General features: G+C 49.2%; 1 protein-coding gene across 1 annotated transcript in view; it reads right to left on the reverse strand.

The window, feature by feature from the left end:
* Positions 1 to 7,706, reverse strand: part of LOC139361025 (SH3 domain and tetratricopeptide repeat-containing protein 1-like) — a 49,263-nt gene extending 41,557 nt beyond the window's left edge. The window contains exon 1 of the mRNA XM_071089518.1: positions 7,497 to 7,706. The gene's annotated coding sequence lies outside the window, so the exon portion shown is untranslated. The remainder of the gene's footprint in view (positions 1 to 7,496) is intronic.
* Positions 7,707 to 7,975: the final 269 nt, after the last annotated feature.

A 7,975-nucleotide genomic window follows, 5' to 3' on the forward strand; every position in this document is an offset into this window, starting at 1 on the left:
GCGTGGTGGCGGGCACCTGTAGTTCCAGCTACTCAGGAGGTTCTGGCAGGAGAATGGTGTGAACTCAGGAGGCAGAGCTTGCAGTGATCTGAGACCATGCCACTGCACTCCAGCCTGGGTGACAGAGCGAGACTCCATCTCAAAAAAAAAAAAAGAGTATTTAATTTTTAAACAAAATCTGATACTTGACCAACAACAATAGTATATTAAGTGATACGGTTTTTTGGTTTTTTTTTTTGGAGAGAGGGTCTTGCTCTGTTGCCCAGGCTGGAGTGCTGTGGTACAATTCTAACTTACTACAGCCTCAAATTATTGGGATCAGGTGATCAACCTCCCGAGCAGCTAGAACCACAGGTGTGCACCACCACGCCCAGCATTTTTTTTTTTTTTGGTAGAGGTGGAGGTCTCACTATGTTGGTGGTCTTAAACTGCTGATCTCAGTGGATCCTACTGCCTCAGCCTCCCTAAGTGCTGGGATTACAGGTGTGAGCCACCACACCAGGCCCAAGTGGCATATTCTAAAATTTTTTGGAATCCAACCACTTTGAAAATGTATGGAGAGCTATAAATCGTCTCCCCATAAACACACATGGATGCATATACACAAAATTGTTGCACAGGATTTTGGGGACTTCATAAATTTCTGAAAGCCAGGTTAAAAACCTTAGGATTATAGATTCTGGTTTCTTTTTTTTTTTTCTTTTTCTTTTCTTTTTTTTTTTTTTTTTTTTTTTTTTTGAGACAGAGTCTCGCTTTGTCGTCCAGGCTGGAGTGCAGTGACGTGATCTCGGCTCACTGCAAGCTCCGCCTCCCAGGTTCATGACATTCTCCTGCCTCAGCCTCCCGAGTAGCTGGGATTACAGGTGCCCGCCACCATGCCTGGCTAATTTTTTGTGTTTTTAGTAGAGGCAGGGTTTCACCATAACCAGGATGGTCTCAATCTCCTGACCTCGTGATCTGCCCTCCTCGGCCTCCCAAAGTCTGGGATTACAGGCGTAGCCACCGCGCCCGGCCCTAGATTCTGGTTTATTAAAGGAAATGTATTTCAAGTCAGAGCTTGTCATTTATTGCACAGGAAAATGAAAACTTCATTTAAAAAATCAAAAACACCCACATGATAAAATGAGGTCCTGCGTGGTTTTAAACTACTTGGTGACCACCATCAGTTGTTTTCTTGACCATGGGATGCACCTAATTCCTAACTATGAATAAAGGTGCAAACATTGTTTATTGTGCTTTTGGCTTCAGCCTTGAAATAATCAGATTCTCTCAAACTCAGGAATGTGAATCGCTGTTTGGTTGATGCAGCTATTTCCATTCTAGAAATAGATCTGGAATCATGTACTTTTGCCCATGAAGAGTCCTTTCTGTAAAACTTGAAAAGGCAAGGTCCCAAATTCCCCATATGGGTGTTTCTTCCAGTAGAAGAATGACTCTAATGACCTCTTAGCAAAACTTACATAATCAGGGCAGGCCATCAAAATACTCCAAAACACAAAGTTTAGTTCCGTTTCTTGTGGACTTGTCTCCACTGCTATCAATCTCACCAACAGCCTCACATCAAGTCAGAGGAACGGTTTTTTCATTTAAGAAGGATCTTCATTGCTGGGTGTGGTGGCTCACACCTGTAATCCCAGCACTTTGGGAGGCCAAGGCAGGCGGATCATGAGGTCAGGAGTTTGTGACAAGCCTGGTCAACATACTGAAACCCCGTCTGTAGTAAAAATACAAAAATTAGCCAGGCTTGGTGGCATGTGCCTGTAGTCCCAGCTACTCAGGAGGCTGAGGCAGGAGAACTGCTTGAACCCGGGAAGTGGAAGTTGTGGTGAGCCAAGATTGCACCACTGCCCTGCAGCCTGGGCAAGAGAATGAGACTAGGCCTAAAAAAAAAAAAAAAAAAAAAAAAAAAAAAAAAAAAAAAAAAAAAAGGGATCTTCATGTTCCTGCCAATTTGCAAAAAGGAAAAAAAAAATTGGTATCTGTTAACCAGAGGCAATGAAAAGCACTTCCCAGGCTGCTGTAGTAAGTGGATCAGTAACTGTGGTGGGAGATTCCAACCCCCGAGACCTGTGACTATGTCACGCAGCAAAAGGGCTTTACCACAGGCCTTAGGAGGAGTATCCTGGGCTACCCAGGGAGGTCCAGTCTAATCCCATGAGCCTCTAAGAGCATAGAACTGGCCAGGCACGGTGGCTCACGCCTGTAATCTCCACACTTTGGGAGGCTAAGGCAGGCGGATCACGAGATCAAGAGATGGAGACCATCCTGGCTAAAATGGTGAAACCCCATCTCTACTAAAAATACAAAAATTAGTCGGGCATCGTGGCGGGCACCTGTAGTCCCAGCTACTCAGGAGGCTGAAGCAGGAGAATCACTTGAACCTGGGAGGTAGAGGTTGCAGTGAGCTAAGATCACACCACTGCACTGCAGCCTGGGTAACAGTGCGAGACTCCATCTCAAAAAAAATTTTAAAGTAGGGCATAGAACTTTCTCTGAATGGAAGAACAGAAATGCACACAGGGGAACTGGAGAGCCTGACCAGGTCCCTGGCCTAGCTAGTCCTGAGCTGATGGGACCACGTGCAAAGACCAGATAGAGGCCTCAGGAGCTGAGGGCAGCCCCCAACAGATGACCAGCAAGGGAACAGACACCTCAGTCCTGCAACCACAAGGAACTATATTTGGCCAAAAGCGCTTGGAAACAATTCTCCAGTGAGGAATGCAGCCCAGCCCACACGGTGATTTTTGTCCAGTGACACCCACGTCAGACTTCTGCCCCACAGAACTGTGAGATGATACAATTTCCATTGTTTTAAGCCATTAAATTTATGGAAATGTGGTAAAGCAGCAACAGAAATGAATACAGTGATTTATGTGGAAACCACTAGAAGAGTGTCTGGCACCGTGTTGACACCTGACAAGCGTTTCCTGATTTCCTTACATCGCAAGGCAGGGCTGGCCACACTCCATCCAAAACAATAGATGATAGACTTGTTCTGACAAAACAGATTCAGTGAATTATAAATGGCCCAGAACACCTACAAATTTCAGGTTTCAGGTAAGTGATTGCCTTTCCTTTCACTTAGAAACCTCACAATGCTCATCTTACTGAGAAACTCTAAGTACCAGGCAGGAGACTGAACACCAGACAAACCCAGCCCCAGATGCCCCGAGGGAGCCCATCCCAGCACTCACTCCGCTGCACTGAAATGATGTCCAGGTCAGTTGATCCCACTAGACCAAGAACTCCGGCTCTCCATGTGTGAGTCACCAGTGCTGCCTCTGCATCTCTGCTTCTAGGATGGTGCTTCTGCACTTCACAGGAAATCTGTATCAATGTTTGTCAACACTATATATGACAGTGTAACTTAATGTCTGCACAGAAAACATCAGTTCTTTGAGGACCAAGGCCGGGTTTATTAGCCTTTGTCCTCCCACTGCCACTGTCTGGGACATCAGAGGCACTCGGTAGAAGTTGCTGAAGAGAAAGTCAAGGCAGAGGAGAGACAGGAAAGCAGGACCAACACTGCAGACACAGATTCTGACGTGGCTGGGGGAGAGGCAAGCCAGAGAAACTTCCTGGATGCTGGAATGGGGTTCACTGTGATACCTGCTGCTGAATTTCAAATGTCAAAGGTGGTGCTTTGCTGACCTTGACCTCTGACTGCCCTTTAGCTTTCCCAAACTCAACACAGGGCACTTAGAAACTGCTATGTCAAGAAATTACGCTTCATTAAGGCATGGGAATGTTATTTACATGGACATTCATTACTGCATTTTTTACATGCGAATGTAAATAATTGAAGAGATTGTTAAAAACTAAATCATGTGCATTCAATAACTTTGTAAAATATTAATAACTGAAACACAAATTTTGATATTCCCCCAAAATGCTAAAATATAAAAAATACTGGCCAATTAAAGATAGAAAACAATCCTAATGAAGCTCCCCAACAGACACATTAAAACTTCTCTGTACATTAAACATTTGGGATTTCAAAGGAAAACCCAGATTCATTCCATTCTTAATATGGCATTTAAAAAAAAATCTTAGGTAATAAAATATTTCATTTAAAATTTACAAAATTCCATTACATTCATGATTTCATTTGATCCTCAAAACAATCTCCTGAGTTAGGCAGAACAGGTATTACTAACAACTAACTCCATTCTACAGGTAAGGGAATTGAAGTTCAGAAAGCACTTGGACTTAACAAAAGCTTTAATAGGGCCACATATCGAAACCAAATCTTCTGCTCAAAAGAACTAGAAGAAGTTATCTTTTACATATTATTCATACTTACACCCTGTCAATATCCAACAATGTTTTGAAGTCGCCTGCAATAATAGACACCTATCCAATAAAAACATTAAAATGAAAAACGGTGGGGGGGGAACAGCAGGTGGCATGGGAGACAGAGGAAGGTAGATAGCAAAGACTGAGACTTATAATCTAAGAAAACTTCATCTCTGACCTTCCAGTTCCAGGCAGATAATACTAAAGGAAATAACATGGTTTATAGACTCATCAACTGACAAAAGAGAGGTTGCATCAGTTCTTAACTATGAAACACTCCTAGCAGCCATAGCAAATCTCTAGGACAACATATCAATGGCATCAAAGCAAGAGTATACTTCAGTGATAGAGTGAATTAAGTTCCCTGTTTGGGACCCAGGCCAGGGCTAGAGAAAAGAACTCTGAAATGTAGAGCTCAAAAATGTATCCTCTGTCAGCCAGGTGCAGTGGCTCACACCTGTAATCCCCAGCACTCTGGAAGGCCGAGGCGGGCAGATCACGAAGTCAGGAGATGGAGACCATCCTGGCTAGCACAGAGAAATCCTGTTTCCACTAAAAATACAAAAAAATTAGCCGGGCGTGGTGGCAGGCGCCTATAGTCCCAGCTGCTTGGGAGGCTGAGTTGGAGAATGGAGTGAACCCAGGAGGCGGAGCTTGCAGTGAGCCTAGATCCTGCCACTGCACTCCAGCCTAGGCAACAGAGCAAAACTCCGTCTCAAAAAAAAAAAAAAAAAAAAAAAAAAAACATTATATATGTGTGTGTGTGTGTGTGTGTGTATATATATATATATCCTCTGTCTTCTCCATACCCATGTGTTCCCTTCTGTGAGAGACTTCCTTACACCACTGCTGGGAAGAGAATTTTTCTCTGCTATATTTGCTTGGAAGAATTAAAGGTGCAGGGCAAAAATTCTTGGAAATTATGTACTTTACGATCCTCAAAAGTGAGAAAAATGAAACCCAGAAGAGAAGGCCTTCCAGGAAAATTCCAGAGCCGAAGGTAGACCCAGTACATTGTTTTTGTTTTGAGAGGAAGTCTCACTCTATGGCCCAGGCTGGAGTGCAGTGGAGCCATTTCACTCACTGCAACCTCCGCCTCCTGGGTTCAAGCTATTCTCCTGCCTCAGCCTCCTGAGTAGCTGCGATTACAGGCACCCACCACCACGCCGAATCAATTTTTGGATTTTTAGTAGAGATAGGGTTTCATCATGTTGGCCAGGTTGCTCTCGAACTCCTGACCTCAAGTGATCAGCCTGCCTAGACCTCCCAAAGTCCTCGGATTACAGGCATGAGCCACCGCGCCTGGCCGACCTGGAAAGTTTTAATCAATTACTCTGAACCATGAAACAAACATTAGGAAGTAATAGAAAAAAAATTAATCTAAAAACCCTCTGGACAGTCAAAGAATTGCAGATTTAAAATAGTATGAATACTTGGATTCATGGTTTTGAAAAAGGACCTCGCATTTACCCGCATGCACAAACTGCCTGCCCACCTCTATCAGAGCATTTTTCAAGCTGTGCTACAGTTAACTATGTACTGTCCAAAGTTAATCTGTCCCTGCAGATCATAAGCTCTTCGAGACCAGGACTTCAGGAGAACAAGCAAAACTTCAGAGAGAAAGGAGCCACCGAAACAGAGTTCATAACAATGGGTCGGCAGGAGCTGATGACTGGAGGTGCGCTGTAGCTTTGGGGTCTGGGACAGCGGAGGGCAGAGAAGGCAAAAGGGCCTGCATGACACGCTACAGGGCTAGGAGCATCAGCTGCGGTGATTAGTTCAGTTTTGTCTCGTATGCCTGTTACTTATACACCATCTCTTGTTCAGAAAGAACTTCAGGTTGAGTATTTGGACTCCTTGAGTCTTCTGCTGTTTGTCTCCGGGACGTTTAACAGTCTTAAAAGGGGAAAACTGTCCAGTTCGATTTTCCTTCCTGGGACATTACAGGTTTTTCAAAAGTTTGATGAAAGCATTCACTAAGGAGTGATTCCACTTTCTCTGGTGGCTGAGAAATACGCGTCTGAGGGGCAGCATCAGGTCTTCTCATCAAGCTGAGGTCGGAGTCTCCCCACCCACGGACCTCACCCTTGCTCTCCCCTCATAAATCTGACTTCTAACTGTAACTGCCTTGGCTTCATTCCGTGGGTGTGGATGCTCCTGCTTGAAACGCATTTTCCAGCCCGCCAAATTTTGGGGAGAGTTTCTTCCACTCTCCAAGCGCCGAGAGTTACAAAGTTCAATCTACCTTTCCAGATTTTTTTTTTCTTCCCATTACTAACGGAAGAAATCAAGAAACGCCAGGCAGAAGGGCCCTGCTCCCTCCAATCAGAACCCAGCCCGGGGCCAGAGCGGGAAGTGCGGCGGTGGGACGCGCAGTGATAGCCCCTCGCCCCCCTGGACCCGCCGGCCAGGGCAGAGGTCCGTGCGGCCGCTGTGCGACAGCTCCGGGCCCGCGCCTCTCGCTTCCTCCCGCCGGGCAAGTGAGAGGATAAACCATGGGGCGGGGTCAGCGCGCCCCCACCAACCGCGACCCTCGCGCACGGACCCCCACTACACGCGCGTCCCAGGCGGAGTCGACCCAGAGGAGCCACGGGGCAGCGCATAGCCCCACTAGCAGGGCGGCCAGGACCCACGCGCGCGGGTCCACGAAGCCACCTATATAGGTGACAAAACACTCAGGAAGCCGTCATGCGGGGCCGGGAAAGAGCCCCCACCCAGAGTCACGGACTCCCTCGTCCGAGGGTCCGCGCAGTCCCCTCGGTGAGTCTAGCGAAGCAGTCTCGCTGCGAGGGAGGTCGGGGAGGGCGGCGGAGTCTACCACTCGCGGTGACCCGGACCCCGCCCCACGAGTGGGTCCTCGCAGGGCCCCCTCTACCGCACGCGGGGACCAGCCACGCCGCGGAGGACCGGGCAGAAGCCAGCGCCCGGGTCCATGCAGTGCACTCCGCGGCAGACGCGGGGAGCCGGGGAGCAGTGGGGACCTGCCGCCACCCGCAGGGCGACCAGGATCCCCGCGCAGGCCCATGCGGTATCCTAGCAGGCGCGAAGCCCCCGGTGCCACCCGAGGCCGAGACAAAGTCCAGGAGCAAGGACCCCGGATCCCGACCTCGGACCCTGAGGAGCCCAGCTCGGAGCTGCCACGCCCGGGGCAGAGACCCCGCTCGCTCTGGAGACCCCCGTTGCCCGTCGCGCCGTCTCACCTCAGGCCGCCGCCTGGCAGCGCTCGCTCCTCGCCGCGGCGCCTGGGCCGACTGGAGCGCAGCTGAGCAGCCGACAGAGCCGCGGCAGCCTCAACAATGGAGCCCCGGGGCGGGGCCGCCGCCGCCGCTTCAGCCCGTGTTCCCCGCTCAGGATCCGGCTCGGATCAAGGAGCTGCAGCTGGCGCGGGGCTGCGGCCGGGACACACACCGTGCAGGTGCACACGGACCAGCCCGCCTCCCGCCGCCCCGCCCCCAGCGGAGCCGGGCGCCAAGGGCCCGCCCCCCGGTCAATGGGGAGCGAGCCGTGTGGAGAGGGCGGGGCCTAGGGGAACAAATGGAGGTTGGGCGGGGCGGTGCCGGGACTGGGCGTGCAGGGTCCCGCGGGAGGACCGGACCCAAGAGCTGGTAGGATCCTGGCCTCCTAGAAGACCCAGCTCAACGTCCACCTGGAGTCTGCTCTACAGGACGCGCTCATCTCA

Source organism: Macaca nemestrina (assembly GCF_043159975.1).
Source record: "Macaca nemestrina isolate mMacNem1 chromosome 4 unlocalized genomic scaffold, mMacNem.hap1 SUPER_4_unloc_1, whole genome shotgun sequence".
Taxonomy (NCBI): domain Eukaryota; kingdom Metazoa; phylum Chordata; class Mammalia; order Primates; family Cercopithecidae; genus Macaca; species Macaca nemestrina.